Below are 9957 nucleotides of genomic sequence, written 5' to 3'. Positions count from 1 at the left end.
GCTGGATGAAAAGGCAAACACCTCCCCACTCTCCCGCAGAGCCATTTGGTTAGCCCTTATGCCCCCGGTGATGGCCCCTGGCTCTCTCTGTTACCCACTGTCACCCACTGGGGAGATACAGTGAGTCACAACAAAGATGACACAAGCAGAGTGTGTCCTACGTATTAGATGTTGTTGCCAGCAATCTGCTCTTGGTAGCTGGTTTCCCCCTCTCCCCCTCCCAGCACCTGGGTAGACAGGGTGGCAGGGGAAGGGACTTACTCTCCTGTCCCAGAGAAAGGGTGAATAAGTGCACTTGGGCCATTGAGAGCCGCAGGCATACAGCAGGGCTTGGAGCTCAGGGGTTCTTGTCGGGGGAGGGGGCAATGGCCATTTGCCATGCATGCGGGTGTGTGTACACATATTACACCCCAGGCTTTTTGGCCCTGATATTTGGGCAAGTCGGATAAGGCACAGTGAAATCAGAGCCTGGCAGTCCTGACCGCATCCGCTGTGTTCCCACCTCCCCAGAAACTCTTGGGGCTGCACGCACTGCGAGGCCACAGCCCAGGCGGCACACTGGTCTCCACACTTCTGGGGAACCCAGGCTGCCCTCGATGCCAGGCCTTCCCTGCCTGGAGCCCATCTCCCCGCCCTCCTGGGGCCTTTCCAAGGTGCAGGGTCTGGGTGGGGCCTGGGCCTTGCAGGAACTTGAATCCCCAACATGGTGCTGTCGAGGTCTCCTGAGGTAACCTCCACCCCTCAGCCCCAGGCCTAGAAGCCTCGCTTACCGGTCCTTGGAGGCAATTTTGTTGAAATTTCAGGCCAAATTGGAGTAGAGAATCAGCGTAGGGGACGGGAATTTGGTGACTTCCTCACCTGGTGAGTGGAAGCTCAGTAGCCATCCGGCCCCTTTCCCCCCAGAACCAGCTCCACATCCTTAGCCCAAGGAAGATCCTACCAGACCCTCTGGAGAGTTCATGGCCCAGAATGCAGGTGAGATGTGTGGAGATATCAGCCTCTGTGGCCTCGTACTTGGCACAGGCTTGGGCAGACATGTCTGCAGAATGAATGAATGAATGACATTTGACCAAGACACGAGCAGAGAGAGGAAGGCTCTGCCCTAGAAGCTTAGAAGACAGACCAGCTGGACAAACAGGGGAAGCTTTTTTGGAAAGACATATTTGAACCAGGCCAGAAGGATTAGGACAACCTCTCCAGGGAGACAAAAAAGACATTGCCAGCAGAAGAGTGGGCTGGGCAAGGCCTTGAGAACAACACGGTACGAGGTGTGCTAAGGGGTCCTGCATTGACCTAAGGACCCACCTGGCCAGGCCGTTGGGACCTTCCAGACACTAAGAGGAAGACCCCTCTGTCTGAGTCCTTTGGCAGACAAACCAGGCTCCATTGGTTCTGCCTTTGACTTCCAATGAGACAGTTCCAGGGCCCTGTTCTCCCCATATGCCAAGTGGTATCTCTGCCCCAGGTCTGGCCTGGTCGAGGGTGAGGGGTCCCTGTCATGGTAAGATATGAAAGCATCCCTCTGGAATCCTGTGGGGAGAACATCGGGGTACAGGTGAGTCCTGTAGAGCCCTGAACCCACAGGATATGCAGTCCCATCTGGCGGTTGTGGGGCAGGGTGCGGTGCCCTTGATCAACAAGGGACTGAGGGAGTGGACACTGGTGCCTCCCAGGAGTGCTGGGAGTCCCTAGGTATCCCCCACAATAAGCCCCACTGTGAGAAAGTACTGGTGCAGGAGAGCAGATGAGGAGAGTTGTGCTCAGGAGAATTCAGCAATCAGAATTTCTTATTTATTAAAAAGAAAAAGAAAAAATTCTTATTTATTTAAGTAAACTGTACCCCCAATGTGGGACTTGAACTCATGACCCTGAGTTGTATGCTCTACTGACTGAGCCAGCCAGGTACCCCAACAATCAGAATTTCTTCCAACTCTGGCTGGGGGGGCTCTCATGCCTTGGGCCCCCAACAGCTCAGCCCTTATTTCCTCCTCTAGGCCCCCTTCCCCAACTGAAAGCCCCAGGAAAATGGGGGCCCAGCCTGGACCACCTTGTGTCCACAAGGCTACAGAGCCTAAGACCTGCGGAAGCTAACAGTCCAGAACTGGGTCCCTTTTCAGAGTGAGTAAAATTGCAGCAAGAAACACCGATGTTACCCAGAGAATGGGCCCCAGCAGGCCCTGCTTGACCCTGTCGAAGGGTTGGGGCCCCCATAGCCTAGCCTGGGCCCAACCAGACCCCTGGCTGGGAAATGGGGTCTTTCTGAGGCTCTGTGTTGACCCAGAGTGCTGGGTTGTTGCCCAAGATCTCATCTTTGGGCCATCCCAAGTCGTAAGACCCTCTCAGGCTAAGGTACAGATGTCCTTGGCTGGGAAGCATTGATTTGGGGGGTACTCAGAGAGGCAGCTGCAGAAAGGCTGGGGATACTTGAGATAGCCTAGTGTCAGGGAGGGAAGTGGAGATCAGTGGTCTGGGACATGGCTCCCAGGGGAATCCGATGAAGATTAGGTCTGGTAGCTATAGCCCAGTCCTTCCCACAAACCCAGCTCTGCCCTCAGAATGGGGGCCCTGAGATGGGGTGGGGGGCGGCTAGCAAAGAGGACTTGGAGTTTCCTCCTGGTTCCAACTACCCAACTCTTCAGGTACCTCCTCTCCTCTGGGCAGGAGTGGGGTGCACCGAGGAAAGAGTGGAGAACATGTATCCTGTGGTTAAGGATGGTGTGGGAAGACCACAGTGAAGGGCGGGTGGAAGAAGCTGGGATACCCAGGACTAGAGGACAGGAACGGGGGTACTTCAGGAGAGGACAAGGATAGGGGCATGCTGTGGGCCTCAGTTTCCCCTCAGCGATTGTGAGAGTGATCGAGGAGCCTGGCAATCCGTGGGGAGGGGGAGGGCAATTGCCCTCTGGGCCCCGGACCAAGGTCCTCAGGAGTCAGAACCTGTTGGGGCTAGGCTGACTAGGGGTGCGGCTTCAGTCCCAGAGACTTCCCGGTGAGCCCTGCAGCCATGACTGAGACAGAGGAGGCACACAGTAGGTGCTCCGGTGGGCTGTGGACACATGAACCATCCCTTTGGGTGATAAGGAGAAGGTCCCTGGGATGCCTGGGTGGCTTAGTCATTAAGTGTTTGCTTTCAGATCAAGTCATGGTCCCAGGGTTCTGGGATCGAGCCCCGCATCAGGCTCCCTGTTCAGCGCCAAGCCTGCTTCTCCCTCTCCCACTCCCCCTGCTTGTGTTCCCTCTCTCGCTGTGTCTCTGTCAAATAAATAAATAAAATCTTTAAAAAAAAAAGAATAAGCTCCCTGAAGTGAGTCTGGAGGTGGTGGCGACGGGCAGGCCAGAGGAAGGAGTGTAGAGTTCTGCTCTCTCCCTACACATGCCGGGCCCTCTCCCTTCCTCCATATACGGGGTCTCTTTATCCCTTCATCTTGGCTGCTGCTGTTCCTTCCAGCAGCAAACATGAGCTTTGCAGAGACTTGTCCTCGGATTAAAGCTTCAACCAGGGTCTCAGGAGGGTGGGGGGCAGGGATGCTGGCCAGCGAGGCCCCAGGTGGAGAGGGTATGGGGCAGGGAACAAGGCCCCTCTTCCCACCCCCAAATCCCAGGTCATACCCTATGGATGAGCTCCAAGGGAAACATGAGGGGAGCCTGGCTAAGTGTGAGGATAGATCACAGCACCCCCAGTGATCCAGCCAGGTCCCATCCTCCCTCTTCTGGAGGCCCATAGCTTGTTTTTTGGCCCCCTAGGAACCAAAGGAATCCTTTAAAAATTTAAATGCCATGCCTCATAACCTTCAGGCTGGTCCTACACTTTTCTCAATCTGAAACTGCACCTCAACATTCAAGGGGGCTCTAGTCTGGAATCCACAGACGAGGTGGCCCAGGCCCCAAGTTCCTCAAAGTCTCAGTATTCCCTTCCATTCAATGGGTACACAATGCTGTTCTGGCCACGGTGAGTCAGGGGCCTGATCCTCCCTAGGTCTCCACAGGTAGCACAGATGGAGCTCCCAGTTTCTTTAGCTTTGATTTTTTTTATTTTTTTATTTTTTTACTAACTAAGTGACTTTCTTAGGGAGAGCCAGGATTACAACGGACTTAAGGGTTGGCTTGGGGCCCCTGATCTTGCCAAAGGTGGGCACAGCACTGACAAAGCATTGTTGTCCGCACCTGCCGCTTGGCTCGGCCTGTCTTCTTTTTCTCCCGTTTGGCCACCTTGGGAGTCTGCCCTCTTGCTTTCCCAGCACGCGCCAGGAGAGCATGGCCTTTATCTCCAAGCATGCGGCTCCAAACTTCCGGTGGGGGTCAGAGCCTCCACTTCACCCTGACCCAGGGGAGTCTCAGCCTTGAGGGGCAGGCCTGCCGGGGACACCACCTGATGATCTGGAGCGATCAGCACCACCTGATCTCCAGCGAGGCTCCATGGGCCTTGATCTGGGACACAGGTTTCCTGTGGTCACCTGGAGGGTGCATAGCTTCCGGGTGTGGACAAAGAGCTACAGGTTGGCGAGTGATGGAGCTACCGCGAAGATGGAGTGGAAAAGGAGTAGGGCCCCCAGTTTTCTAGGTGCAGGTCCAGAGGCCTGGTACGGCCCAGGTGTCCACTCTGTCCAGTTATGTTTGGAAATCAAACCCTCCGGGACAGGAAGGCACCCTATCCCCAGGTAGGGAGCACAGGTTCAGCTTTGCCGTCCTGCCAAGCCCACCTGGGAGCCACGAAGCTCGTCTCTGTGGATGGTGTGCTTAGCAAGCCAGTGGTCTGGGGAAGACCCAGCTCCCCACCACCTACATTGGCTCTGGTGCCCAGCCCTCCTCTGGTGCACTGAGGCTGTGCTCTGTGAAGGAAGATTATCTACAAGGAGTACTTCTTCTTGGCTGGTCCTAACGCCTCTGTGCCACAGATACCTTGCAGTGCAGAACAGGCAAGCGCTGCTGGTCAAGGTCCTCCATTTCCTGGCTCACAGGGGATGGAGCCCTAGAGGGGTGTTCTGGCCTGAGATCTCTGGTCTGAAGGTAGAGACAGTGACCTCATATTACAGCACTTCCTCAGGAAAAACCTCAAGCCAGGCTTAGGGAAGTGGGCCAGGATGGCAGGGTGCCCAACGTCTGCCCACCAGCCCCTCCCCCTTCGGGGGGGGGGCTGCCTTCATCTGGGCCCCACTTCCCTGCAGGGAGTGAGGGACCAGGGGAGGCCACACGGCGACTGTCACGGAAGGGACATTCCCCAGTCATTTGGAACTAAGTAAGTCCAGATCCCAGCTTGCAGGCCTGGCTGCAGGACCCTCTTTGGGCCCCCTCCCCCAGGACTGTGGCCACACAGACACATGGACAGGGTGTGTGCAGCAGATGTGAGCCTGAGAGGCGGCCAGAAACCCCATGGATCAGAGCCTGTCAACATCAGCTTTGTTGGGGGCCGCCCAGGTCTCCCCCAGCCCCAAGGCACAGCTCTGCCTAAGGGACCGTAGCTTCTCCCCGGGGTGGGGGTGGGGGACTCACAGCTGCAGTTTCACTGACTTTTAAGTCAAGACAGAGTCTACCCTGAGTCCTTGCTGCTGCAGCCTGGGCCACGCTCTCCACAGCTCTTACATAGAGGAGGAAACAGCAAAGGGGCGCCATCTGTCCCATCTTCCGCACAGGGGAGTGTGAGCAGAGGGCCCAGGAGGAGGGTAGAAAGCAGATCCCAGTTTCTGATCAGAGGGCCCTGGCTTCGGCCCCCTTCTGTTCCAGGGTGGGGGTGGTCAGACATTATCTGAGCAGAGACCTAAAGGAGGTCATGGAAGCATCTGTTGGAAGGGCACCCAGGCTAAGGGAATAATCACTGCCAGGCCCGGAGTCTGGAGAGGTGTGTGTGGAGGAGTGAGGAGGCTGTGATCCAGAATAGGGATAGGAGAGTCAGAGGTGGGGCAGGGGGCTGTGGGTCTGCCACTGCAAGGACATGGCCTTGACTCTTGACAGAGTATATGTGCTGCCGAAGCGAGCACGACTCTTGACAGAGTAGGAGCCTTTGAGAGCTTTGGGCAAGAAAGGGACCTGACCTGGCTTTCATTTTAACAGGGTCTCTGTGGATCCTGGTTGACTAGATTGCAGGAAACTAGCACAGACACCAGGAACCCAATAAGGAGGCTTGGGGGCTTGTCAGGAACACACCCCATGGGGACGGTGGCTGCAGAGGCCACGGCTGTAGAGCTAGTGAGCAGAGAGAAGGTGGGAAGGGGTCATTTGATATTTTGCACATGTTAAGGTGAAGTTGCAAGTATTTGCTGATGGTTTGAATGTGGATGTGAGAGAGAGCGCAAGCTGGTTTTTGGCTTCTTGGCCTGAGCAGTTGGAAAAATGGAGCTGCCCCAACTGAGTTGGGCAAAGCCAAGGAGTGGTTGGAAACTGCACCCAAGTGGGTTCCAGATCCAAGGTCTTTTCTATGCAGACCTGTCTCTTAAGGCAGGCTCCATACCCTCATCCCCACCCAGCGGCTGGGGCAGCCCAAATATTACTGCGCCAAGGTTCAGCACCCGGAGTAAAGGCCTCTGCTATGAGGGCATAGGAAACACAGAATTCCTATCCCAATTCTTTGTGAGGAGGCCTCTCTGGAGCCAGATAAGGACTGAGCTCTAGGCCCAAGACTTGGGCTCTCTAGCAGGAGCTGGGCAGGCCCAAGTGGGTGAGGGATGGCTGTCTGGCTTCTGTCTAAACAGGATATGCTCAGGCTGGCCGATGGTCATGGGTCACTTGGCAGCCAGCCGAGCCTGGGCCCACCCAACCCCCACCTCCCTCACCACACACACACACACACACACACACACACACACACACACTGGATGAGGGGTGTGGGGTAACATGTGTGGATCCCAGAGGCTGTGTCCCCCCCTCTCTTGTTCACCCTGAACTCAGGGAAACCTGGGTCCCAGGCAGCATCTTGTGGGGGCTGACTGGGAGGGCAGGACCTGCAGCAGCCCAAGGAAACTCCTGACTCAGCCATTAGCATTGGCTTCCTGGGAGGTAGTGTCTTCCCAGAGGCCTGAAGGAAATGGGAAAGGAATTCCAGGTACAGGGGAGCAGCATGTGCAAAGACCAGGAGAGGAGACCGTGCGGAGCTCCTGCCTGAGAGAAAGGGGAGGAGGTGGCCTCCAGAAGGGAGGCTTGGCCCTTGTGCAGAAGGGGATGGTGTTTGAGGGTAAAGGGAGAAGCCAAGGGCTTGGAGCTGGAGGAAACTCGGCTGACTCTGGGAAGAACATTCCTGGTCGCGGGGACAGCAGCAGAAAAGGCCTGGAAGAGGCTTTGGGAAGCAGCAAGGGAGGTGGCTTGTTCCAGCTTTTGATGGGCTCTGAGCCAGCTCCTGGGGCTGGCAGGGCAGGAGGAGGCTGAGCTGAACCCCATTCTGAGCCTGGACTGTGGGGACTTCTCATTGCCCCACTCCCGGTGCTGCCGGAGCAACGCCCTACACCCCCTTCCAGGGCCCCCTTTGTAATGCTCCCCCCCATTCTCTGGGATCCAGTTCCGGGAGGCGGGTGAGGGCTGCGCCTGGGGCAGGGGAGATGAGAAAACCAGAAAGTGGGGAAACCTGAGCCAGCAACGCTGGGGCGGGCGGGCCAGGGCTTGCTGAGCCTGCTAGGCCCGGGAAACAGGTTCCCCCTGGAGACTTGGGCCAGAGGAAGGGGGGGTTGGTTTAGTTACCACCTTCATCCTGGGGGCATGGCGGGTCTCTGAGGCCCAGGCCTCAAAGTCTCACCTTCTAGATGCTGAGGATGGAAGGGCAGAGCCCCTCTTGAGCTTACTCAGCTTAGCAGTCTTCTCTCGCCCCACTCCAAGGAGGCTGGACAGAGGCGGATAGGATAGACAGACAGAGGATGGACAGACCACAGGAGCCCAGGGTTGTACCTCAGTCCCCCACAGTGCAGCCTGGAAAAACCAGAAGGAAAAGAAACAGGCGTGTGTGCGGGCAGAGACAAAGGCTGGGCCAGACTGAAAGGCTGGGAGTGTTTTGGAGAAGAACTCCAAGGTGATCCTGGGGGGCCTGGCCCGCATTCAGCACCATCACCTGGGGGTGAGGCCCCCGGGACAAAGGGGGCTAATTCCTTCCAGGTTGTAACCCTTGTTGTTGGGCTTTGTAGCATCTCAGAAACTCTGGGAAGCTGAGTCATGAACCCAAGACTCTACCTTCAGGATGTCACCCGAGGGCTTATCTTACAGGTACTCAGAGCCCATCTTGAAAGGGAGAGGGAACTACTCCAGGAAGGGGAACCTAGAAGCTGGGTCAGAGGAGAAACCAGATCTGGCCTAACCTTCTTTGTGTCCACCCTCACCGTGTGTATCCAGACTGGAACCAGGATGGGCCATGGGAGAGCTGGCAAAGAAGGAGGCCCAGGATCTAAGTGTCCTGCAGTAGAGGGAGGGAGGCCCAGCAGGGCCAGGAGGCCAGCCTGGCCTGGCCATCTCACTTCAGGTGATCCCACAGGGTATCCCATGGCTCTCAGGTGGAGATAACAGCTGAGTGGCTTTTGGAGAGGAAGACATAGGACTCTGCATGGCAGGGGAAGGGGCTGGTGGAGGTGGCCCATCCAGAGATGTCAGGTGGTGGGACTAGGAGTTGGCTCCTGGCCTGCTGGTTCTTGGCTTGTGTTCCCTGTTGGATCTAGTGCCATGGGGATTTGCTCTCTTATTCATTCAATAAAGATTTATTGAACTCTGTAAGTGCTGCACCAGGCTCCAGCACTCACGGCCAGCCCTGAGTGCCTGTCTGGGTTGTAGGCCCTTGGCTCCACGTGGGCCCCCTGGCCTGGCCCTTCCCTCCTGGAGCCTTCCCACAACTCATGAAAAGGACACCTTTTCTTAACACCACAGTCCAGTGCCTGCAAGCCTCACCCCACTTCTCTCAGTCGCCCCTTCCTCATCTGCACAGTGGGGACAGCAGGACCTGCTTCTCCAAGGAACCATTAAGTGCCTGGGAACCCATAATCACAAACTCTGGTGGCAGACAGGGTCTCCCAGCCTGACCTCCAGGGCTGGCTTCGGCACACCCTTAGACCCCTACACTGAAGGCAGATTGTGGAAGGGTCAACTATATTTCTCCCAAGAATGCATATTCTATATGCATAATAACATGAATAGTGACACAAAATGGCCAGCCCAGCATGGACACTGGACCGGGGGGGGGGTGCCCTAAGAGTTCTCTGTTGCAATAACTCTGCTTTTATTTCTATTACTCAGTCTGCTCATGTTGTTTAGAAGCGAACTGGCATTCCATTGTGTGAAGTGGGCTTGCTGAAGGTCTCTCCCCTCTCCCTGCCTCCCCTTCTTCAGAAGGCCTCCATGCACTAGCACCAGGTCTGTTCTCAGCGTCTGAGCGGAGCTCCATGGACACATCCATCGTATCTCTTTTCTTCCCAAGCCAGCACCCTGGAGTCTTTGGTAAGTCCTAATAGTTCTGCTTCAGTGACCACGATGGTGATCACGCTGGGGGTGGTGAGGGGTGGGTGGTGAGTGGTGGCCAGGCTTTAAGACCAGGGAGACTGGGGGTGAAGGGGAGGTGGGAGAGGGATGACACTGGAAACCTTGGTGATGGCGGCGTAGGCTGCATTGGTGATGGCTGCACAGCAGTACTGGCCTCAGCATTGACCCTGATACCTAGAGAAGGAGGGATGAGGAGGGACGATTATCACAGTATTTTAAATGAGACCTAATAGAGCAGAGGGGTGCAGGCATGGTCCCCAGAGCCACCATAAGTCCAGGCTGGTTTCCTTGCTTCAGGTGGTCTCTGCTTGGAGTCTGTGGGCCAGCACTCAAAATCCCAGGCAGGAGACCCTCGTCTGGGTTCTTAACCTTCTGACAGTCAACCTGTCAGTAGGTCAGACGGAGGGATGGCTTCTCCAGGGGACTTGTTAACCAGGGAGAGAAGGAGAGGGGGAAAAAGGAGGAGAGGGAGAGAAAGAAGAGAAGGAAAAATAGGGGGAGCGGAGAGAGGGTGAA

This window comes from Mustela nivalis (assembly GCF_964662115.1).
Source record: "Mustela nivalis genome assembly, chromosome: 1".
Classification (NCBI taxonomy): domain Eukaryota; kingdom Metazoa; phylum Chordata; class Mammalia; order Carnivora; family Mustelidae; genus Mustela; species Mustela nivalis.
This window is presented reverse-complemented; position numbering follows the sequence as displayed.